Genomic DNA, 24,562 nt, shown 5'->3' on the forward strand with positions numbered 1-24,562 from the left:
TCAGCGCCCACACTCTACCCCATTTGCACTTACATTCTGCCCCGTACAATCACCACCCACACCTGACCCAGCATGGTCAGACATGCCCCACCCAGCACCAGCAGTGCCCTGCCATGCCACACTCAGCCCCTTGTCAGCAGCAACCACCCCACTCAGTGTCAGTAACGCCCTGCCATGCCATCTCCAGCACAGTCAACCTCGTGCCCCACCCAGCACCAGGCCTCAGAGAATGCCATGACCCTCCTCGCACCCTGCACAGCACTGTGCTCCACACAGCCCTGCTAGCTAGTTACACTTCCCCATGTAGATACGCCCTAAGTCTTAAACAGTTAGGAATTTAGGCAGCGATTTCCAAAACTGACAGGGGATTTAGATCCTCCCCCACCCCGTTCCATCCACATGAAAGGATTTGGGTGTCCTGAGTCCTAGGCAGCTTTGCAAATCCTTGTTCAGCAGATTGGCGGATTCTGCACTCACGGCCTCCTCACTTGTCTCTTGTAGGCTTTCACTTTCAGCTGCAGTTTGTCTACCAAGTCCTGGAGCCAGACAACATTCTTCTTGTCTTCTTCAGACTTCTGGGAACGCAATAGCAATGTGCTCAGGCTGGAGAGGCCAATGTCTTGGATCTGCTTGGAATGCAGTGGAGCTGCAATGGGAGCTGTGGTTCCCAGTGGTACCTGGTAGGTGATTTCCTTGAGCCTTCTTTTGTATTTGCGTACCCCTTTAATGGCCTCTATGCCTCGCTTCTGCTCAGCATCAAGCTCATTTTCCAGCTCCTGAACCTAAGTCCAATAAGACGGTGAAGAGAGCAAACAGCAAAGAGCTGCATGTGCATAACGGCCCTGGGCCCTGATGGCCATGATATGGGTAGAAGACACCTGTTGTGCCTGTGGATGAGCCAGGAGACTTGGTGACTCCAAGTGAATCCTCTGGCCATTGCTCTGGAGCATGGGACTGAGGGGTTGTGGCCTAGTCACAGGCCTTTATTAGCAGCAGCATGAGTTACGCAGTGCCACGCCTGCTGGCATCTTACAGCCAAAGACAGCGATGTGCCCGTGGCTCTACTGCAGCCAGGGAGGGGAGGAAGCAGGGGGCAAGGTGTTGGCAGGGAGAGCTCAGGCTGTATTTGCCTTTCACTCAGGTTTTGCCACCACATTGCAGCTGAATACGTATGTTCCACTAGACACAAGAAAAAGCAAATGCCAAGTCTAGGCACTCCGGATGAGCAGCCCCTGCCCAAGGGGCTGGGCAAATCCCCATGAGAGACCTCCATGGCCCCATGCCAGCTTGCGATGGGATTCACATGATCTCCCCCTCAGATCCATCTGCGTGGCTGTCGATGGCCACCCCACCCTGGCCATGCTGGAGCATCATGCCTGAGATTAGGAGTTCCTAACACCAAGTGGCTGGGGTTCACCCTGAGGAGGAACATTCAGCCCCTACCCACCCAAGCAGAGGCCTCTGTGAGACCTGCCACCACCACCTTAGCACAGCCATGATGGAGTGGCCGTAGTGAGGGTCCCCCACAGAAATCTCAAACCCAGTCCTTCCCCTTCCCCAAACTCTGTCTAGCCCTGATCCCCAAATCCCCAAACCCAGCCTGATCCCCAAACCCCCAAATCCAGCCCAGCCCCAACCCCAGTCCCTCCAAACTCAGCTCAGCCCCAAACCCAGGCCCCAAACCTCCAAACCCAGTCCCCTCAATCCAGCCCAGCCCCAATCCCCAAATCCAGCCTTGCTCTGTTCCCCAAATCCAGCCATACTCTGGCCTTCAGTTCCTGGATTTGCTTCTTGTCACCCTTCAATGCCAGCTGCTTTGCCTCATCCAGACGGAGCTGCAGGTCCTTCACCGTCTGATCCAGGTTTTTCTTCATCCTCTCCAGGTGGGCACTGGTGTCCTGCTCCTTCTTCAGCTCCTCCACCATCAGGGCCGCCTAGTTAAGTGCACAATTATCCTGTTAATGAGCATCATCTCTGTGCTGCTGAGGCTGTCATTGGGAGCTCTGTGTCTACATTCACGCTCTCTTCCCAGGATCCAGCTCCTCAGAGGGAGGATTTTATCCAGGGAGGATAAAAGCTCAGCCAGTGAGCCTGACCATGCTAAGGGGACTCATGCATTGACAGCCATAGTGGTTCTGCTCATCCACAGCACAAGCACAGCAGAGATAGTATCAGCTTCCCAAATGCTACCTCACCAGTGCCTGGAGAAGGGAGTTCAGCCATGTGACTCACGCAGACCTTGGCCTCTGTTGAGATGCCAGCAAAGCAGCCAGTTAGTGCTAGTTGTGGAGGGCACCTAGCTGTTAGGAAGTGCAATTAAGTAAAACACAAGAGATGGGGCCAGAACTAACCTGGATACAAACAGCCCTGAGCACTGAGGTGGTTCTCATTGGGGCTCAGGGCTGCAATTCATAGCTCAGACTCTTCTGCAATCCACCCCATGAAAATCATCCAGCTATGGAGACCCGGTCATAGTCTGCACTGGGGCCACATGAGCAGCATCTCACCGAGCAATATGGCAGGACAAAACTGAGGGAGGGGCCTAGGGTCTGACATGGGGCAGTCCCCTTAATTCGTGGCAATAGTATGCAGGGCTCATCTGATTCCTGTGGGCTTAGTCTGGCTGAATGCTGCCAGCAACGTGGGAGGTGCAGGAGGACAGAGAGGAGAAAAGAGAAGGAGCAGGATGGCAAAGACGGGATTGGCACCCTGATTCCTCAGGCCCGAGGCGGGTTGCACAGAACAGTTGCTCATTGTGGCCTAGAGGCAGCAGGCTGGAGTGCTGGGATGCAGCTCCAGGGCTTGGACAGTGAGAGCCATTTGGGCACCAAAACTGGCAGAGCACCTGCTGCCCTGTGTCATGTAGTGAGGTTAGCCATCACTCCTGGCTCCAGGATTCCTTCCTGGGAAAGACCTGAAAGAGAGCTAGTTGGCACAGGCCTCGTCCCTGAGCCCCGCCTCTCCCCTCTCCATTGCTGTACAGGGAGGGCCAAAGTTGTCATTGCACACACCCCCATGCTCCTTTCCTAGCACACAGAAGTGAGAGTGGGATGCAAGCAGCAGAACTCACATCTGTAATTTCTTTCTTGGCTTTCTCCTCTGCATTTCTCGCTTCCTGGATGGTATGATCTACTTCACTCTGCAACTGAGACATGTCTGCTTCCAGCTTCTTCTTGGTATTGATGAGGCTTGTGTTCTGTTGGCACATTGGAAGACAGGTCATCCCACCCACATTTCAAGACAATCCCACCTGCCTATTGAGAAGGATGTGAGAAAGTACCTGGGAGTGCAGGAGCTGCACTCACTCACTGGCATCTGTCAGCTCCTGCTCGGACACTTTCCGGGCTCACTCCGTCTGCTCCAGAGCTGCTCGCATCTCCTCCAGTTCAGTCAGCATCAGGTTATTTCGACGTTCCACGATAGTCAGCTGCTCCTTCAGGTCCTCATTCCCTCTAAGAGCATCGTCCAGCTGGAGCTAGGAATCCTTTGGGGGCGAAACACATAGTAAGACTCACAGCTAAACAAGGTAAGGTCCACAGTAAGGTACAAGAACAAACTCTACTGGTGCCCACCTTAAGCTGTCCCTGCCCATTCCGAAAGTGCTTCTGTGTCTCTACAGTCAGGCGGTTGGCATGGCTCAGCTGGGTCTCCATTTCATTCAGATCCCCCTCCATCTTCTTCTTTAGCCTCAGGGCTTCGTTTCTGCTCCTCATCTCAGTGTCCAGGGTGCTCTGCATAGACTCCACCACCCGCTGGTGGTTCCTCTTCAGCTACTCAAGTTCCTCATCCTTCTCTGCAATCTTCCTGTCAATATCTAACTTCACCTGGGTCATCTCCATCTGGACACGCATGATCTTTCACTCTTCATGTCCCAATGAGGCCTAATGAGGTTAAGAGAACATTGCTTGTCTCAGTGCAGTGCCCAATAAACCTGCCAATCAATCTCCTGTGGCAGTGTGGAACCACAGACACAAACTGCTTTGCCACGCATTGGAACCGTCTCCAGGGAAGTAGTTGAAGTCTAGTTACTTGGGACATTTAGAACTGGACTGGACAGAGCACTGAAATACAAAATGTTATTCCCAGCCCAAGCACTTCACTGAGCCTGAGCTGAGCATGTGTCAGTAACTTAGAGGTAAAACTCCTCCCAAGAACACCCCCGGCATCCCAAAGCTTGGGCATTCGCAGATAAGATTAGAAGTATGAAATACACAGATAAGGCAGCCGAGCTCCCAGCATGGAGAAAGCAGACGCTCATCTCCCCTCCACACCCGTATGTAGTTAATGTCAAACCACAACTCCCATTTAGTGACAGGATACCCAGTGAGCTCACAAGCTGTCTCTCCTCTCCCACTTTCTGCCTCCTGTGGAAGGTCTGACCAGAGACGCTCCCCCTGCCTTCCCATCCCCAGAGCAAAAGCTAAGGCCTGTGCATGTCTGCCCAGTGCAGATGGGTGTATCAGACCATGCCCAGCTCCATGGGTGCTCATTACAGCACACTGCTCCTCTGCATGCTCTAAAGTCTGGAAAGTCCCTGCACACTGAACAAAGTATGGACCACAAGTCTTTCCCCACTCATTACTCAATGAAGGAGAAAGAGAATAACAGAAAATGTGGAAATGGCAGAAGTGCTACATGACTTTTTTTGTTTCAGTTTTCACCAGAAAGTTTAGTAGCGATTGGATGTCTAACATAATGGACACCAGTGACAATGAGGTAGGATCTCTTGATTTTTGCAAGGCTTTTGACACAGTCTTACATGACATTCTCATAAGCAAACTAGGGAAATGTGGTCTAGATGAAATTACTGTAAGATGAGTGGAAAACTGGTTGAACAATCTTACTCAAAGAGAAGTTATCAATGGTTTGCTATCAAATTGCAGGGATGTATCTGGTGAGGTTCTACAGATGTCAGCCCTGGGTATGAGACAAGTCAATATTTTCATTAATGACTGATAATGGAGTGGAAAGTATACTTATAAAATTTGCAGGTGACGCTTAGCTGGGAGGGTTGCTAACACTTTGAAGGACAGGATTAGATTTCACACAAGCCTGGACAAATTGGAGATTTGGTCTGAAATCAACAAGATGAAATTAAAGACAAGTGCAAAGTATTTCACATAGGAAGGACTACTCAAATGTAGAGCTACAAAATGGGAACTAACTGGCTGAAAAGAACAAAAATGGCAAATGTCATTCTGGGGTTTATTAACAGGTGTGTCATATGTCAGACATGGGAGGTAATTGTCCTGCTCTACTTGGCACTGGTGAGGCCTCAGTGGCAGTGCTGTGTGCACTTCTGGGTGCCACAGTTTAGGAGAGATGTGGACAAACTAGAGAGAGTCCAGAAGAGAGCAACAAACGTGATAAATGTTAAAAAAAACTGGTCTTGACAAAAGAAAATGGAGGGGGCACCTGACAATAGTTTTCAGATATGTTCACAGCTCTTATAAAGAGAATGGTGATAAATTGTTCTCCATGACCACCAAGGTAGGACAAGATGTAATCACTTTAATCTGCAGCAAGGGAGGTTTAGGACACATTCTAACTGGAAGGACAGTTAAGCTCTGGAATAGGCTTCCAAGGAAAGTTGTAAAAGCAGCAAAGAATCCTGTGGCACCTTATAGACTAACAGACGTTTTGGAGCATGAGCTTTCGTGGGTGAATACCCACTTCCTCAGATGCATGTATTCACCCACGAAAGCTCATGCTCCAAAACGTCGGTTAGTCTATAAGGTGCCACAGGATTCTTTGCTGCTTTTACAGATCCAGACTAACACGGCTACCCCTCTGATAAGGGAGGTTGTGGAATCCCTGTCCGAGGATTTTAAGAACAGGGTAGGCAATCACCTGTCAGGGATAATCTGGGTATACTAAGTCTTGCCTCAGCACCAGGCCTGGACTAGATGGCCTCTTGAGGTCACTTCCAGACCTATATTTCTATTATATAAAATGAGCCTGTCTTACTCTGGAACTGACATTGCCGCCTAGCAGTCAGTAGTGCTGCACTGGTTGTGGGTAAGAGGGAGTTGTCTAAGCTATTCTGTCCTGTTCAGATTCTTACACTGCACCCCTCATGGTGGGATCTGGGGAGGGAAGGGATACATCACCGCCAGGGATCTTGCATCTCTAATGTGCCTGAATTACATAAATGCTTATCCAGGATACTTGCCCCTGTTTCTTCTAAGGCTGCTTGCAGGTCTGACTTTTCCTTCTCAATTTGTTTCTTTGCTTTTTCCAGTTCATGATTCATTTTCCCAGCTTCAGCGATCTGTTCAGTGAGGTCTGAAATCTCTTCTGCAACACCGAAAATGCACGGTCTACCTCCTGCCCACCAATGAGTCACATTAGGAATAAGGCTGGATGGGATGGGGACACTGGGGATTATGAGGAGATTTATAGATTATAAAGCCAGAAGGGACCACTGTGATTTTCTAGTCTAAGCTCTTGTATAACACAGTTCATAGCACTTCCTTGAATTAATTCTTGGTTGAATGAGAGCAAATCTTTAAAGAAACATCCAGTCTCAATTTAAAAATTGCCAGTGATGGAAAATTCACCTTGGTAAGTTGTTCCAATGATTAGTTACTCTCATTGTTAAAAATTTACACCTTCTTTCCTGTCTGAATTTGTTTGGCTTCCACTTCCAGCCACTGGATTGTGTTATCCCTTTCTCTGCTAGATTGAAGAGCCCATTATGAATTATTTGTTCCCCATGTAGGTACTTACAGACTGTAACCAAATCATCCATTCACCTTCTCTTTGTTAAACTAAATAGATTAAGCTCCTGGAGTTTAACATTATAAGGCAGGTTTTCCAATCCTGTAATCATTCTCATACCTCTTCCCTGAACCCGCTCCAATTTATCAATATCCTTCTTGAATTGTCGGCACCAGAACTGAACACAGTATTCCGGTAGTGGTTACATCAGTGCCAAATATAGAGGTAATACAGCTTCCTTATTCCAACTTGAGATACTCCTATTTATACTTCCCAGGATCACATTAGCCAAATAGTTCCCTAACATTTCCCCTGCATTATCCCATTTGCAGATATTTTGCTTCAAAAATGGCACCTTCCACATGGCATGACCTTGCACATGTACGACATGTGCGAGGTCACACTGCATAGGGGGCCCCATTGTGTAGAGCAAAATAGCATCCTCCATGTGGCATGACCTCACATGTATGGTGTGTGTGAGTTGGAAACTGATGCATTAGCCCTTCTGGCCACAGCCATCACGCTGGGAGCTCATGTTCAAGTGATTAGCCCCATGACCCCCAAATCTTTTTCAGAGTCACTGCTTCCTAGGTGACTTCCCATTCTGATTGTATGACCTGCATTCATTGTTCCTAGACATATGACTTTACATTTGGCAGTATCGAAATGCATATTGTGGTGGCACTCAGGTCACGAGGTGTATTCAACCAATACTGTAACCACATATGAGCATGCACAGTTTTACGGTGGGATTTTGGGAACAGCTGGATTGGAGGAGATTATGGTTGCTGGCTGGTAGGAGTAGGCAATGCTCTGGAGGCACAGGAGTATGGAGATGGCTCTGGGAACTTGAGATGGGTCTCAAAGGCCAGGCACTAGACTTACATTGCAGGTTTGTGTTCTCCCGTTTGACTGTCTCAAACTGGTTGAGTGCCTCCTCATAGGCATTCTTCATCCTGAAGATCTCTGCACTCAGGGAACAGGATTCCCTCTGGGAAGCCTCCAGTTCAGACTGGCTTTCCTGGTATTTCTGCTTCCATTCTGCCAGGACCTATGCCTACAGAATGAGAATCAACTCGTAGTGGGAGAACTTGGCACTTTGTGACTCTTGTGTAGTACACAGGATGTGACGAAGTTGCAGACACAGCTCATGCCACAGCCCTGAAGATGGCCCATTTGATGTGCCCTGCCTTCAAGAGCTTTTTCATTATGACTCTCACTCTGGCTGCCTCCTCAGTGGCCGCTGGTTACATACTATCTCCATCCAGCACCAATGAATCTCACAAGGGCCTCAGGAAGGAGTGTGGCCTTATGGGAGTTCTGCTAGAGTCAGACTTTGAACTTTTGTTTTACAGTAGAAGCCACTGGTTCTTTGCATGAGCTTTCACTGTCATTTGGGGGAATCTGCATATATTCTTTCAGTAGTTCTACTAAGTGGCAATGACGAATGAGAAATGCAGATGTTTCCCCAGCCACCACTCTTTTGAGCAGCAAGGGTGGGGCATGAAGGATTTGGCTCGGGGTCCCTGGTGTATAGCAGCCTCTCTCCTTTAATGAAAAGGCCCCATCTAAAAGCATTATGAATACTGGACATACAGAGTCCCATGGGGTTAACTTTGTCTCCCTTGTTGCTCACTGTGCATGAAGCTATCGAAAGATTGGCTAGGGCACCATAGTCTGATTTGTCAGCAGTTCATTGACAATATCCAGGCTTAGGTCAGCCATGGAGGCTTCCCCAGCAGTGTCTTACTGTCTGCTCAGCATCGCAGACTGATGTGGAATTCGGTGTGAATAAACCAAGCCAATAAACTGCTGTAATGGGGAAACACTGGCACCCAAATCCAAGAGCTTTCCTGGAACGGGAGAGGGGAGAGAGCTTTTGTGCTTCTGTGGCTTCTATGTGCTCCGATGAGCCACCTCCCATCTCTCATCAGCTCCAGGCCGGGTGCATAAACAATAAAAGATCTAGAAGACACATACAGTAGAAGGGTCTTTCGTCCTGTAAGTGAATGCTACCCTGTATTATACTGTTCAGTCACTAGGTGGCGCCATGTGTAACAAATCTTATTTAAACTGGAAAGTGCCATTCCTAGCAGTGAACTAAAGGATTTTATAGTGAACACATCTGGTGGATCTCTCTGGGAAGGAACTAAGGAAGCTCTGTAGTCAGTCCCTATCTGGTACAGAAGCCTGACCTGTTAGTAGCAGCCTTGTAACCTACCGTGCACAGAGTGTACATGACATGATGTCAGAAGTAAACTAGAGCCAGAGGAGAACAGAAACAGAAGGAAAACAGCACCAAAGGCTGAAGGATCTCATCACCATGCCACTTTTCAATGTCCCAGAGAATTTCAGCTTTGACAAACCTTCACAATGGATGAAGTGGAAGCTGTATTTTGCATTGCTATAAAACTCCATAAGGACATGAGATATTCAGGTATCTCTTTAATGTAGGCTGTGAAGTAAGCATAGCATATCTTTAAGCCTTTTATCTTTGCTAAAGACAGTCACAAAGATGGCTATGACAGAGTTTGGGCTATGTTTGATGCACACTTTATACCTCAGAGAAATACAGTTTATGAAAGAGTATGTTTTCACCAGCGAATTCAGGAACAAAGAGAAAATATTGATTCTTTTATAAGAGCTGTAAACTGATTTTTCGTACTGCAAAACATGGAAATATCAGACAGAGGCTGGTTATTGGGTTAAGTGACAAGAACTTCTCACAACAATTACAATTAAAGACAGACTTAAATCTAACCACAGCTATATGGAGAGCAAAGCAGTCTGAACTAGTTAAATAACTGAACAAAAGGCAGGAGCAACATGAAAAATCTGAAACTAGCTTAGAAGCTGTGAACAGACACAGCATGAGTGCTAAAGTCATCATTATAAAAGCCTTGAGGCTAAGAGGGACAAATTCCAGGCAAATACAAAGCCTTTCAGACTAAGCGTACAAGATATACAAGATATAGTGCTCATCTTTAAAAAAGGGAAGAAGGAGAATCTGGGGAACTACAGACCAGTCAGCCTCACCTCAGTCCCTGGAAAAATCACGGAGCAGGTCCTCAAGGAATCCATTTTGAAGCATCTGGAGGAGAGGAAAGTGATCAGGAACAGTCAACATGGATTCACCAAGGGCAAGTCATGTCTGACTAACCTGATTGCCTTCTATAAGGAGATAACTGGCTCTGTGGATATGGACAAAGTGATGGACATGATATACCCTGACTTTAGCAAAGCTTTTGATAGTCTCCCACAGTATTCTTGTCAGCAAGTTAAGATGTATGGATTGGATGAATGGACTATAAGGTAGATAGAAAGTTGGCTAGATCGTCGGGCTCAGTGGTTAGTGATCAATGGCTGGATGTCTAGTTAGCAGCTGGTACCAAGTGGAGTGCCCCCGGGATTGGTTCTGGGGCCGGTTTTGTCCCACTCCAAGGCTTGGCAGTGGAATGGCATTGAGAAGTTGCTTGCCAGGCTGCAGTCTCTGGCTGGCAGCACAAGTGGTTTTGCCTTTTGGGAGGTGTTGCTGCCATCAAGGCCCCTGGGGCAGTTTTGTTCAATATTTTCATTAATGATCTGGATGATGGGATGGATTGCACCTTCATCAAGTTCATGGATGACACTAATCTGGGGGGAAAGGTATGCTGGAGGGTAGGGATATGGCCCAGAGTGACCTAGACAAACTGGAGGATTGAGCCAAAAGAAATCTGATGAGGTTCCACAAGAGCAAGTGCAGAGTCCTACACTTAAGACAGAAGAATCCCATGCACTGCTACAGGCTGGGAACGGACTGGCTAAATGTCAGTTCTGCAGAAAAGGACCCGGGGATTACAGTGGACAAGAAGCTGGATATGAGTCAACAGTGTGCCAAGAAGGCTAACAGCAAATTGGGCTGCATTAGTAGGAACATTGCCAGCAGATCGAGGGAAGTGATTATTCTTCTCTATTTGGCACTGGTGAGGCCACATCTGCAGTACTGCATCCAGTTTTCGGCCCCCCACTACAGAAAGGATGTGGACAAATTGGAGAGAGTCCCAACGGAGGGCAATGGAAATGATTAGGGGGCTAGGGCACATGACTTATGAGGAGAAGATGAGGGAACTGGTCTTATTTAGTCTGCAGAAGAGAAGAGTGAGGGGGGATTTGATAGCAGCCTTCAACTACCTGGAGGGGGGTTCCAAAGAGGATGGAGCTCAGCTGTTCTCAGTGGTGGCAGATGACAGAACAAGGAGTAATGGTCTCAAGTTGCAGTGCAGGAGGTCTAGGTTGGATATTAGGAAAAACTATTTCACAAGGAGGGTGGTGAAGCACTGGAATGGGTTCCCTAGAGAGGTGGTGGAATCTCCATCCTTAGAGGATTTTAAGGCCCAGCTTGGCAAGTCCTGGCTGGGATGGTTTAGTTGGGGTTGGTTCTGCTCTGAGCAGGGGGGTTGAACTAGATGACCTCCTGAAGTCTCTTCCAACCCTAATCTTCTATGATTCAATGTGAAAAATTCATAGCCCAACAGATGAATGTTTAGCCAAAGGCACAAGGTGTAATAAATGCACAAAATAGAGACTTTTGCAGCTGTTTGCTCTCACTAGGTAGTCAGAGAACTGATTGATATTACATAAAATCAAGAGCTAGGTTTCTGGGATCTATCATGTGAAGAGACAGAGCCTGCCTAGAGAGTGTAACTGAATATTCATGGAAAGAGTATTGACTTTAAAATTGACTCAGAAGCAGAGAAGACAGTCATCTCAGAAGGGATTTCCAATCATCCCTCCTATAGGTGAAATCATCTGATACAGCCATGACTAGCCCGCCCGGGAGGTGCTCTGAACTGCATGGGCTAGTTTACCACAGAAGCAACTTACAAACAGAGAGCTTTACATTCAAGTTCACGTGATCAAAGGATCAAAGACTAAAAATCTTCTCAGCTGCAGCATGGCCACCATGAGGAGCCTAGTGAGAAACTTCAGAGTTTGGTGATAATGAACTTTTGAAAAAGATCCAGTACAAGTAACTTCAAGAGACAATGCTGAACCTTCCAGTGTACAAACACCCCTATCATACAGACCATAAAATTCAGAGGACATCTTTACTTGCTTGCAGTGGCCTATTTTTTCCAGGTATATAGTAATAACGTACTTGAAATATAACGTCACAGTATTATTGAGACACTGAAATGCACTTTTGCTCACTTTGGTATTCCAGAACAACTAATGATAGACAACTGATACAATTCACTGCAGCAGAATTTAAGTCTTTCCAAACTAAATATAATTTTCATTATATTACTAGTAGCCCACATTACTCACATGTGAATGGAGAGTCTAAGAGAATTTTACAAACAGCCAAGAAAATCCAACAACAGAAAGATCCATTCTTTGCTCTTCTGAGTACAGATCAACACCAATAATAGCTACAGGATATAGTCCAGTACAACTCGTGATGGGAAGATGACTCAGAACTACATTTCTAACTTTGAACAAGAAACTATCTCCAAAGTAGTCATATATGAAGAAAGTAGTCATATTGGCTAAAAAGAGCTTTCAGACATGTTTACAACACATGTCAGTCAGCTAGAGAACTTCCAGGTCTAGAACCTAGTGACTGTGCTTGTGTCAAATTGCATTGAGAAAAAGGACGGAGAACCCTAGATCTTGTAAAGAAAAATAATTAACCGCCCAAATTATACTCTGCCCCTGTGCATAGCTGTGTGATCGCAGCATTACCAGAGCTATCTACCATTTTGGGAGGAAACTGAAAAAATGTTTCACAGGCTCACTCAAAGGCTCTGTACAGATGAACGTAACCTAATGTAATGCCAATTTTTAAAAAGGACTCCAGAGGAGATTCTGGCAATTGCAGGCCAGTGAGCCTAACTTCAGTACCAAGTAATTTGGTAGAAACCATAGTAAAGAACAGAATTAATCAGCCCTCTAGATAAACACGATAAGTTGGGGAAGAGTCAATACGGCTTTTATAAAGGGATATCATGCCTCACCAATCTATTAGAATTCTTTGAGAGAGTCAACAAACATGTGGACAAGGGTGATCCAGTGGATATAGTGGACCTGGATTTTCAGAAAGCCTTTTACAAGGTCCTTCATCAAAGGCTTTTAAGGAAACTAAGTAGCCATGGGGTAAGAGGGAAGGTCCTCTCATGAACCAGTAAGAGGTTGAAAGATAGGAAACAAAGGGTAAGAATAAATGGTCAGTTTTCATAATGGAGAGAGCTGAACAGCAGGGGCCCCAAGGATCTGTACTGGGTCCTGTTCTGTTCAACATATTCATTAAAGATCTGGAAAAGGGGGAGAATAATGACATAGCAAAGTTTGTAGACAATATAAAATTATTCAAGATCCTTCAATCCAAAGCAGACTGTGAGGAATTACAGAGGGATCTCACAAAACTGGGTGACTGAGAAACAAAATGGCAGATAAAATTTAATGTTGATAAGTGCAAATAATACACACTGGCTATTAGTTCAGATGGTCAGGGATGCAACCACATGCTTGGGGAGACCATAAACCTCTCATTGCCGGATGCCAGGAGGGGCAGATAGGAGTGGATCCATAATTGCCCTGTTCTGTACACTCCCCCTGAAGCTCTGTGCTGGGTACTGTTGCAGACAGGATACTGGGAAAGAGGGACCATGGTCTGACTCAGTATGGCAGCTCTTATGTTCTTATATAAGGCTCTGACCATTGCCATTTCCTTCGCTAGAGTTTCATGATTTCTAATGTCCTGTGACAGACCCAGACCAGTGGGGTACAGGAGTCTGGTAGAGGGCAAAAATACTGGTCACTGGATGAGTAGTTTTCTGTTCCCTTAGTGACCAGAGCAGGGGCTGCACTAGTGTAATCAGGAACCTGCTAGAACCAATTAAGGCAGACAGGCTGATTAGAACACCTGCAGCCAATCAAGGCAGGCTAATCAGGGCCCCTGGGTTTAAAAAGGAACTCACTCCAGTCATGCGAGGAGGAGCCAGAGAGGAAGTGCATGTGAGGAGCTGGGAGCAAGAGGCACAAGGAGCTGAGAGTGAGAGGGTATGCTGCTGGAGGATTGAGGAGGACAAGCGTTATCAGACACCAGGAGGAAGATCCTGTGGTGAGGATAAAGAAGGTGTTTGGAGGAGGCCATGGGGAAGTAGCCCAGAGAGTTGTAGCTGTCATGCAGCTGTTACAAGAGGCACTATAGACAGCTGCAATCCACAGGGCCCTGGGTTGGAACCCAGAGAAGAGGGCGGGCCCGGGTTCCCCCCAAATCTCCCAACTCCTGATCAGACACCGGAGGAGTTGATCCAGACTGTGGGGAAGATCACTGAGGTGAGCAAATCTGCCAATAAGCGCAGGACCCATCAAGGTAGAGGAAGAAATTTGTCACAACTGGTGTCAGGGGTGGGATTTGTGTGCACAGTGCGGCAGAAGAAGGAGGGTGATTTAAAAAAAAAAAGGTAGAGGGTTTATTTTTTTTTCACCACAATGGATGACTTAGTACGGGCATTGATACAAGCTACGGCGGCCCAGCAGGAGGCTACCCGTGTCCAGGCAGCTGCCCAACAGGAGGCAGTGCGGCTGCAGCAAGAGACTAATCGCCTGCTGATGAACCAGGTTTCTCAAGACCGGGCTATGTTGCGGGAACTGGTAGACCATGTAAAGACCCTTACAGAGCTGAACCGTGGCCATGATGGGACACAGATCATACGGGCCAGTCATTGGCTGCAGCAAATGATGCGGGAGGATGATGTAGAGGCATACCTTCTGGCCTTTGAGAGGACAGCCCTACGGGAGGCCTGGCCTCGAGATCAGTGGTCTGGCATCCTTGCCCCATTCCTGTGTGGGGAGGCCCAGAAGGCCTACTATGATCTGCCTGAAGAGGCTGCAGCAGACTACCCACAGCTTGAAAGCAGAGCTCCTGGCCAGATCTGGGGTAATGACCGCAGTGCAGGCCCAATGGTAGCACAAATGGAGGTACCAGGAAAACAAAACCCCGCGGTCCCAATTGTTTGACCTCATCCATCTTGCACGAAAGTGGTTGTGAACGGAGTCCCGGAGTCCGGAAGAGATACTAGAGGTTCTGGTCATCGACTGATACATGAGAAGACTACCGCCAGACCTTCGTGCCTGGGTAAGCCAGAACGAACCCTCCACCTATGATGAGGTTGTTGCACTGGTAGAGAGGTGAAGGACGGCGAGGGAGCTGACTTGACCAGTTAAGGAAGAGTTAAACTAGCAGCGCCAAGCCCTAGAGCTCGGATGACTGGGCCACCAGGAGGGCCCAGGTGGAAAAAGAGAGGGGCTGAAGGCCCACCAGAGGCCACAAAGAGTCGGAGCATGGAGGGAGAAGAGGATCATCATGTTAGATTGCCCAAACTAAGAGACCAGGGAATGCCTAGGGCTCCATACAGATATTATGCCTGTGGGGAGTGGGGACATATAGCTGCACAGTGTCCCAATGCTGAGGAGCCGATGCAGTGTAACCTGGGGAACTGGGCAGACCCATGCTTCCTAATCCACCTTGTGGAGGTCTCACTAACCCCACATACGTACACCAGACCAGTGAAACTAAATGGGGTAGAGTCCACGGCACTGGTTGATTCGGGGAGTGCTATCATGCTTGTCTCGGGGAAGCTCGTCAAGTGAAGTCAGCTGCTGCAGGCTAAGCGTACAGGGATAACATGCGTCCATGGGACAGTTGGTTATTACCCCACTATCCCAGTAAAACTCGAGATTCAGGGGAACACTACTGAGGTAGCAGCAGGTGTAGTCCCTAAACTCCCATATCCAGTGCTCATAGGGAGGGACTTCCCAGGGTCTGGAAACTTACTGCCAGTTGGAGGATTGGAGGAAAAGGGGAACCCTGAAGTTAGTGAGGCATCCATAGTAGACTGTCAACCCCCAAGCTTCTCTGAAATATCCCCAGATTTATTTTCCATTCCCAGACAGGGTAGAAAGTCAAAAAGGGAAAGGAGGGCAGCTAAGATCTTGGAAACCCAAATACTGACTCAAAGCCAGAGGGTCGCTTTCGTAGGTAGACGGACCCGAGCAGCTGAAAAGGAGGCCACCCAGGAGGGAGAAGCACTCGAGTCTGACCCCCACCCTAACGCTTCTGAGCCAGTAGAGGCAACAGAGACTGGGCCCCTAGATCTTGGGCAGATTAGCCCCGGGAGAGGAAATTTTGGACAGGACCAGGCTGAAGACCCAAGGTACGACAACATTAGGAAGGAGGTGACTGAAATAGATGGGGTCCCCGTGGAAGGGAAAACCCAGGGACCAGGACCCTACTTCATAATGAAGAAGAATCTCTTATACCAGGTTGCACCAGTACAGGGGCAGAAGGTACAGCAGATCCTAGTACCTCAAAAACACCAGAATGCTGTATTAAGTCTTGCTCATAGTCATTTTTTGAGGGGGCATTTGGGGGTAGAGAAGACGCTGGCACGAGTCCAATGATGGTTCTTCTGGCCCGGAGTACATGAAGTGCGGAGGTACTGTGCGTCCTGCCCGGAGTGTCAGCTGCACAGTCCCCATCCCCACCTGAGGGCACCTTTAGTATCCCTTCCTATCATAGAAGTCCCCTTTGAGCGAATTGCCATGGACCTAGTGGGACCCCTGGAGAAGATGGCTCGGGGCCACCAATATATATTTGTTGTTTTGGACTATGCTACTCGCTACCCAGAAGCAGTCCCCCTGCGGAACACAGCCTCTAAAACGATAGCCAAAGAGCTGATGGGGATCTTGCCTGAGTGAGAAAGGAGATATTAGCAGGCCAAGGAACCCCATTTATGTAAAAGCTAATAAAGGACCTCTGTGCGCTGCTCCATATACATACCCTGAGAACTTCAGTCTACCATCTGCAGACTGATGGGTTGGTAGAAAGGTTTAACTGAACCCTCAAGGCTATGATACGGAAGGTGGTAAGTCAGGACGGGAAGGATTGGGACACCCTACTACCCTATCTTATGTTCGCTATCCGGGAGGTATCTCAGGCCTCAACTGAGTTTTCCCCCTTTGAGTTATTATACAGGCGTCACCCCCGTGGCATACTAGATATCGCCAAAGAGATCTGGGAAGAGGAACCCAATGAGGGGAGAAATATAATAGAACATGTATTACAGATGCGAGACCGGTTAGCCCAGGTCACCCCTATTGTATGGGAACATTTGGAAAAGGCACAGGAGGCTCAGAGAACCCATTACAATTGCCAGGCAAAAGTCTGACAGTTCCAACCAGGGGATCGGGTGATGGTGTTGGTACCCACAGCAGAAAGCAAGCTTCTGGCCCAATGGCAGGGACCCTATGCGGTGGTTGAACCCATGGGGGAAGTAACCTACAAGGTGCGGCATCCAGGACGCTGAAAACAAGAACAGATTTATCACATCAACCTTCTGAAACCCTGGCATGCACAAGAGGCATGCATAAGTGTCCAAAGAGACCTAACCCAGGAAAACAAGCCTTCCAAACAGGTGAGACTGTCTCCCAATTTAACACCAGACCAGAAGAATGAGGTGTCTGAGATGATCTTCTGGAACCAAGATGTGTTCTCAACAAAACTGGGTCGAACAACCGAGACATACCACCACATCATCATGAACTCTGGGGCCAGAATAACAATGAGGGCCTATCGGGTGCCAGCAGCCAAAAGGGAGGAAATAAAAGCAGAAGTAAAAAAAATGCTGGAGTTGGGGATCATCGAAGAATCCCACAGTCAGTGGTCCAGCCCAGTTGTGCTGGTGCCCAAACCTGATGGCACCACAAGGTTTTGCAACGATTTCCAGCGACTAAACGAAGTATCCCAGTTTGACGCATACCCCATACCTCACATAGATGAGCTAGTGGACCGTCTGGGTCATGCCCAGTATTTGACTACTCTAGACTTGACAAAGGGGTACTGGCAGATTCCCCTTGCGGAAGACGCAAAGGAAAAGACTGCGTTCTCTACACCAAAAGGGCTTTTTCAATATACTCTCCTCTCTTTTGGACTACATGGGGGTCCCAGCTACTTTCCAGTGCCTCATGGACAAGCTATTACACCTGCATAACGGTTATTCTGCTGCCTACTTGGACGATGTGGTCATTCATACCCCAGACTGGGAAATCCACCTAGAGAAGGTGTTGGCAGTCCTTGATACCTTCAGGCGAGCTGGCCTTACAGCAAACCCTGCCATGTGCGCTGTAGGGTTTACAGAGGCCAAATATCTTGGCTACATTGTGGGAAAAGGTCAGGTAAAACCCCAAGTGAACAAGTTGGAGGCCATCCAAAATTGGCCCCGACCACGTCGCAAGAAACAAGTCCGGGCATTCCTAGGTGTAGTGGGGTATTACTGACAATTTATCCCCCACTTTGCCACAAGGGCAAGCCCCTGACAGACCTAGTGAAAGCCCGTGGACCTGATCTGGTGAGATGGTCTGACGCAGCAGAGGAAGCATTCACAGACCTACGGACTGCCCTCCGCAGTAAGCCCATACTGATAGCCCCTGATTTCACCAAGGAATTTATCCTGCAGACAGAGACATCGGAAGTAGGGTTGGGGGCCGTTCTATCACAGATGGTCGAGGAGGAGGAACACCCAATTCTCTACATCAGTAGGAAACTCCTTCTGAGGGAACAAAAATATGCAGTGGTGGAGAGAGAGTGCCTTGCTGTAAAATGGAGCATGGAAACATTGCACTACTACTTGATCAGGCGCAGATTTGTCCTCATGACCGACCATGCCCCTCTTCAATGGATGCAGCAGAACAAGGATAAAAACTCAAGGCTGACCAGGTGGTTCTTATCCCTCCAACCTTTCCAGTTCCGTGTGCAACACAGAGCAGGGAGCCATCATGGCAATGCTGATGGCTTGTCACGTGTGCACTGTCTGGCTTCCCAAGCTGCCCAACCCCTTGGTGTTGAGCACGGGGAAGGGATATGTGACAGACCCAGGCCAGTGGGGTACAGGAGTCTGGTAGAGGGCAAAAATACTTGTCACTGGATGAGTAGTTTTCTGTTCCCTGAGTGACCAGAGCAGGGGCTGCACTAGAATAATCAGGAACCTACTAGAACCAATTAACGCAGACAGGCTGATTAGATCACCTGCAGCTAATCAAGGCAGGCTAATCAGGGCACCTGGGTTTAAAAAGGAGCTCACTCCAGTCAGGCGAGGAGGAGCCAGAGGAGAGGAAGTGCATGTGAGGAGCTGGGAGCAAGAGGCACAAGGAGCTGAGAGTGAGAGGGTGTGCTGCTGGAGGAGTAAGGAGTACAAGCGTTATCAGACATCAGGAGGAAGGTCTTGTGGTGAGGATAAAGAAGGTGTTTGGAGGAGGCCATGGGGAAGTAGCCCAGGGAGTTGTAGCTGTCATGCAGCTGTTACAGGAGGCACTATAGACAGCTGCAATCCACAGGGCCCTGGGCTGGAACCCAGAGTAGAGGGCGGGCTTGGGTTCCCCCCAAACCTCCCAACTCCTGATCAGACACAGGAGGAGTTGATCCAGACTGTGGGGAAGATCACTGAGGTGAGCAAATCTGCCAATAAGCACAGGACCCACCAAGGTAGAGGAGGAACTTTGTCACAGTCCTTAGTGGGTTGCCCTGTTTGTTTGCTGTGGTTTGAATTCTGGTCTCTTCCCTGGGGATAGATCAGCACTAATGCATGATCCATCTGCTTTATGGTACTTTTATTATGCGTATGTGAAGGTGCCCAGCAACATGGTATCTGGACACTCTTTACTTAGGCTAGATTGGCCCCAGTAAAAGCTGTGAATAAAAGTAGAGTTTTCATTACTGCACAAAACCTTGTGTTGGGCTGTCAGAAATGTATACTGCCCTTTTGAGACTCCAGGTGATTGGGATCCAGTTTAGTCTCTCCAATTGGGTGGGAACATCAATGACATTCTGTGATCTACAAAACTTTGACTTTCTTTGAAAAATGGAATGAAAAATGGGATTGCTCTGAAAGGACCTTATTGAAATTCCTCTGCTTCTTATCGAATGCTGCACAAGCTCCATTGGATCTCTCCATATCAGTCATGAGGTCATCCACTTCCCCCTGCAGCCTCAGCTTCGTCTTCTCCAATGAGACACACCTGGAATTGATGGCCTCAGTCTGTTCCTCTGACTCCTGTAGACTCTGAGCAAGCTTCTTTCTATAGGGCCAGACATCAGTGCTGAACAGAAACGTCCAGCCCCTTTGGGGATCCTGTGTGAGGAAAGGGCGGGAAGGAAGCCAGAGGTGGCCAGAAGGGAGTTTGTTGTAAGGTCGGGAGAAGAGCATGTGAGAAGTTGGGACATACAGCGTGGCTCTAAGGGCATCTGGGGGAGCCTGGATTGGCTCAGGAAGGGTGCTGGACTGGAGTTTGGGAGAGGAGAATAAAGAGCAAGGAGCAAGGGCATGTGGGTAGTTGCAGTTGAGGGATGGGGGAGGCTGGAGAGAAGTGAGGTATGGAAGAGCAGCTGCGTCATTAACCAGAAGGGAGTCTGCTGGGGGAGGGATCAAAGGACTAGCGAGGATCCAGAAAACAGACTCTGAACAGCAAGGATATTGTAAACTCCATGGGAAATGTGATGACTCAGCTGCAGTTAACAATGGAAATCTAGCACAAGAACTAGCACACTTGTCCTCATCCAGTCACAGTCCCCAGAAAGCAGCCCGCAATCCATTACTGCCTACTCCAAAGCACACTGTTCCAGTCACTCCCTTCCCTAGCACAACCTTGCTTCTTCCACTTCCTCCCACATTCACATCCAGACCTACTTCCACTCCTGTCCCCATCTCAGTACATCATTGGCCTCTTCCAGTCCTTCCTAACCCGAGCACATACTTGGCCTCTTCCAGTTCCTCTGTGCGCTGAATGGCGTCCGTCTCATATTTGGTTCTCCACTGGGCAACTTTATTGTTGGCCTTGGACAGGGTGCATTGCAGCTCACCCTTGGCTTCCTGCTCCTCCTCATATTGCTCCTGGAGCAAGTCGCCGTCATGACGAGCAGACTGCAAGGCGTGGGCTAATGCATTCTTAGCCTTGGGAGGTATAATTAAATGAGTGCTGTTCAAACATCACATTGACAGATTTTTAAACTACAGTCCTGTTGGATGTTTTAATAAAAAAGGCCACGTGCTGCCAGTGAGTGAAATTCACTAGGACAGGAGAAGAGCCAATGTGCAGAGTGATCTAGACTTGGGGTCCTCCTGAACATTACTCAGCAGAGGCCCTGCCAGTTTGGATCTGACTCGTGCTCCATCTAGCTCAGGATCCTGTCTCTCACAGTGGCAGTACCAAGAATGTCAGAGGAGGAGACGCTGCAGCAAGAAGATGTGGGATAATCTGCCCCTAGAGAAAGTTTGCCCTGACTTCCTCATGTAGAGGTTGGCTCGCAGCTAAGCAGGAGGAGATCTCTTCAAACTTCTCAAACTCTGTGTATTCTAAATTTGGGCTTTCTTATTATCCATCTAAGCAAGGAATCCTTTCCTGAATCCTACTACATTCTTTGCCTCATTTGTATCTTGTGGCAATGAGTTCCATAGACTAATTATACATCAAAAAGTATTTACATTGGTTGCCTTTCAGTTTTGTTGACTGTTCCCTTGTTTTTGTGTTATGAAACACAACAATGAACAGAGGATTCCAGACCATTCATTATTCTGTACATATTTCTAATCTCCCCTTTGAGTCTCACTCTCCGACAACATTGGATGTTAGCTTTACTTATGTTATTTCCTCTTAGGTATGCTACCTATTCTGGATAGGGACAGGTTTCCTGACTGGTTCAGCTGGATTTTCAGCTCCAGAATTTGCTGAGCCTCAAGACATTGCAGAAATCTATTAGGAGAAATCACCTTGTTTTCTTCCTCTAGCTGCCTCTTCAGCTCCTCTGATTGCTGAGTGAAGGCTTGTTTACCTCTAGTCAACTGACAAATCAAAGGTTCTTTCTCTTCCATCTGTCAAGTGATTTCACCTAATGGAAAAAATTCACACAATCAGATTCTAGAGGCACTAGTCACATGACATCTCCCTCAGCCCTTTCTTAAAACTTGCTTCTTCAAAGTGACTTAAGCTCTTACAAATTAGCCAGGACTGAGATACATCTGTATAAATCTCAAGGCATTTGTATTACTCTGCTCAGTGCCACATGGGATCTTCTCCCGTCTCCCCCGCATTCAGCCATATCTGCTTGTGTTCTTTCCACTGTTGCTCTCAGCTTAACCTAAACTGTGAATTTTTCAAGGCAGGCGCTCCATTTATGTTTCTCTGAAGTCCCATGCACATCCATGGCACCATGAGAGTAATACATTATAGGATACACCAGGTCCATGTCCCAGGATTGTTCCCCATAGTTCATATGCTGTTGCTTGGTCCAGTCTACTTTTAAATGGAGGTGGTGTTTTCACCACTTGCACAGGAAGAATATTCCACAGGCTAAACGCTGTGTTCAATTACCATTGTGATGTACATGTTAAAAATGTAAAGATATTTAGACCGCATGTTCAAAATGTCAGCACAGAGAACTTTTACGGGTGGTCCCTGGACGTACCATTCTCTGTGTGCAGACACTTTTTCTGTGTGTTCAAATAATTGATTAGCCTCATATGTTCATTGTTTTTTGTCTTGGTTTCACTAAACTGGTCTTTGAGGGCTTAGCACATCTTCTCCAGATTACTTCGTTAAAAAATACAAAATAGATGTTTTAGCTTATCTAACATTGTTGCAGAACAACTGTAGTGGGAAGAGTAACGCACTGTCCAGCTACCTTGGCTTTGGAGACAGTCTCCATGTTACTAGCCAGGTCGTCAATCTCCATCTTCAGTTCACTCTTATCCTTCTCCAGCTTCTGCTTGACTCATTGCAGGTTGTCGATTTGCTCCCCAAGCTCTGCTGTGCTGTCCGCGTGCTTCTTCCGGAGGGAGGTAGCTGTGGCTTCATGCTGCAGAGTGGCTTCTTCAAGGTCTCGGTGCATTTTCTGGAATTCTGCTTCATGCTTCTTGTTCATCTCAGTCTGAACCGATGTGGCTCCACCAGCTTCTTCCAAACACTCACTGATCTCCTCAAGTTCCCTGGAGAGATCAGCCCGCAGCTTCTCTGCTTTCGCCCAAGAGGCACGTTCAGCCCCTATCTCCTCCTCCGGTTCCTCCATGCGGGCCTGTGAGGGTTAATTTGTTAAATCAATAGTTCTGAAGTGTCAGGTTTGGAATTAGTGTTATGCAACAGCAGCACGTACACTTCCATTGTTGTAGGCCCAGAGGATGAAGTTCAGAAATACTTTAGGTCTCATCAGAAATTACACTGGCCTGTGGGCTCAGACAAACAATATGAAGTTCTGGAGCAGTGGCAGATTGAAGGCCTGATCTTTCATAAAGCTACATACAGGAGCTCTATAGATGTCATAGAGTTTAGGGCTAGAAGGGATCATTAGATCATCCAGTCTCATCTCTCATATAACACAAGCCACTAAACTTCTTCCAGATACTCCTATATTGAGTGCAATGAGATTAGTTAGACTAAAGTATTCCAGCAGTCAGTAGACTAAATTATTGTGTGCCACAGGCAAAGAATAGGAGATGCCACCAAAGCCTGAGGCCTCTGCAATGGCAGGAAGTTATATAATTAAAAAGCCAGCATTGTACCTTTGTAATGGGTTAAGAGACTTGACTCTATCTCTGGTAAACCTTGATATTGCAACATTATTCTAGAAACTGTCAGGCCAGAACAGACCATTATCCTATCTCCTACAGTGACCAATATCTATGCTTCTGAAGAAGATGAAGGAAATCCTGCATTGGGAAGTTATGGGATATCCTGCCCATAAAGGAAACATCAGCCTAACCTTGTCATTAAAAGGGTGATATCTGTCCTGGATCATAAGGGTTTATATCACTTCCATTTGTATCGTCAGTCTTGTCATTCTGGATGTTCTTGTTACTCTGTAAATATCCATGCATCTGAGGAAGTGGGTATTCACCCACGAAAGCTCATGCTCCAAAACGTCTGTTAGTCTATAAGGTGCCACAGGATTCTTTGCTGCTTTTGTAAATATCCAGTTTGTTTTGGAAGCCTGCTAAGATCTTGGTCTCAATGATACCTTGTTACAATGAGTTCCACAGACTAATTGCACATTACTTAACAACAATTTCCTTTTATTGATTTCAGATTTGCTGTTTCAGTTTTAAAGAATGGTTCCTTAGTTTTGAGTTATGACAAAGGATGAAAAGAAATGCCTGGTTTACTTATTCTGTGCCATTCATTATTTTGTATACCTGTGCCGCACCATGGCCACTGGTCTCCTCTCTAAATGAAAGAATACCAATCTTTTCAATTTCTCTTCATACACAGGGCTGCCCAGAGGATTCAGAGGGCCTGGGGCAAAGCCGGGGAGCTGTGGCGCTTGTACTCACCCAGCGGCAGTCCGGGTCTTCGGCAGCATTTCAGCAGCGGGTGGCCCCTCAGTCAGTCCACGTCTTCGGCAGCACTGAAGGGCCTCCCACCGCCAAAATGCCGCCAAAGACCCGGACCATCTCCAGGCCAGGGCTTGCGGGGCCCCTGAGGGGCCCAGGGCCTGGGGCAAATTGCCCAACTTCTCCCCCCATCCCCCGGGCAGCCCTGTTCATACGATGGTCTTTCCTTGCCTCTAACAATTTCCAGCACCTATCTCTGAACTATCTCTATTTCTGCTGTATAGTTTAGATGGCCAGACCTTCACACACTATTCCAGAGGAGATCAAATAGTTGTTTTACGTAATGGCATTAGAATATTTTCAGTGTTATTTGGCATCCTTTTTTCTCATACATCCTGACATTTCATTTGTTTTGTTAACCATCACGGCACATGGCAGAGGTCATCACTGAGCCATCCACAATGATGCCCAGATCTCTTCCC

General features: G+C 47.6%; 1 pseudogene; it reads right to left on the reverse strand.

Moving 5' to 3' along the window:
- LOC127032174 (myosin-13-like) overlaps nucleotides 1–24,562 on the reverse strand; it is a 181,272-nt pseudogene that overhangs the window by 577 nt on the left and 156,133 nt on the right.

The sequence above is a fragment of the Gopherus flavomarginatus genome, chromosome 12 (genome assembly GCF_025201925.1).
Source record: "Gopherus flavomarginatus isolate rGopFla2 chromosome 12, rGopFla2.mat.asm, whole genome shotgun sequence".
Classification (NCBI taxonomy): domain Eukaryota; kingdom Metazoa; phylum Chordata; order Testudines; family Testudinidae; genus Gopherus; species Gopherus flavomarginatus.